The sequence below is a fragment of the Lathyrus oleraceus genome, chromosome 2 (genome assembly GCF_024323335.1).
Source record: "Lathyrus oleraceus cultivar Zhongwan6 chromosome 2, CAAS_Psat_ZW6_1.0, whole genome shotgun sequence".
NCBI lineage: Eukaryota > Viridiplantae > Streptophyta > Magnoliopsida > Fabales > Fabaceae > Lathyrus > Lathyrus oleraceus.
The window spans coordinates 395668796-395669956 of NC_066580.1; the positions used below are offsets into that span (position 1 = coordinate 395668796).

At 41.8% G+C, this 1161-nt stretch overlaps 1 non-coding gene across 1 annotated transcript; it reads left to right on the plus strand.

The window, feature by feature from the left end:
• Positions 1-516: 516 nt before the first annotated feature.
• On the plus strand, positions 517-623 carry LOC127125001 (small nucleolar RNA R71). Its single transcript, XR_007804469.1, has one exon. It is a non-coding gene; the product is annotated as a small nucleolar RNA R71 (small nucleolar RNA).
• The last annotated feature ends 538 nt before the right edge of the window (positions 624-1161 follow it).

Below are 1161 nucleotides of genomic sequence, written 5' to 3' on the forward strand. Positions count from 1 at the left end.
CTAGGGGCTTGATAACTAGTTCTCGGAGGTGCATTACTTTGAATATGGTTATTGTTTTTATAGGAGAAGTTAGGGTGATTCCTCCATCCAGGATTATAGGTATTCGAATATGGGTTCCCTTGGGTGTAGTTCACTTGCTCAGAGTGGGTTTCGTTTAACAGACTGCATTCTGCGGATTGGTGTCCTTGGGTTCCACATATCTCACTATCCGACGAAACTGCGGCTACAGTATTCAGGTTTATGCACATATGCTCGACTTTAAGGGCTAATGCGTCCATTTTAGCTTGCATCATGTCTATAGAGCTTAGTTCATGCACTCCTCCTTGGGCTTCCTTCTTCTCCACTATCGCTCGTTCAACTCCCCATGATTGATGGTTTTGAGCCATATCCTCGATGAGGGCACTAGCTTCAAGGTAAGGTTTCTTCATCAGAGCACCGCCTGCGGCAGCGTCGATGGTCATCTTTGTGTTGTAATGAAGTCCATTATAGAAGGTTTGAATGATTAACCAATTTTCTAAACCATGATGTGGGCATGCTCGTAACAACTCTTTATATCTCTCCCAAGCTTCGAACAATGATTCTCCATGGTTTTGGGTAAATCTAGTTATATGGTTTCGAAGAACGGCGGTCTTACTCGGGGGAAAATATCTAGCAAGAAAAACTCTTCTAAGGTTATCCCAAGTCGTAATGGAATTGGGTGGAAGGGAATCTAACCATGATAGAGCTTTATCTCTGAGGGAAAAAGGAAATAATCTTAAGCGTATTGCCTCAGGAGAAGCTCCATTGGTTATAAAAGTATCTGTTAATTGAAGAAATATTTTTAAATGTTGGTTTGGATTCTCAGTAGCGAGACCCGTGAGTTGTATCTGTTGCACCAGTTGCAACAAGGATGGTTTAATTTCAAAGTTATTGGCTGGGATTATTGGGTTTACTATACTAGAACTAGGTTCTTCATTAGATGGTTGAGCGAAGTCCTTAAGAGGTCTTTCGTTTTGATCTTCGGCCATAGCTCTCTTAATTCTATGAAAGAATAAACGTGCGCGAGCGTAACGTTCAGGTTTTGCCAGAGGGTATACTAAATTTAAACTTCTGGTGCTGCGAGTTCTTCGCATCGACCGGCGGGAATAACCTAAGTCTAAACGATATAACAACAGGAAAATG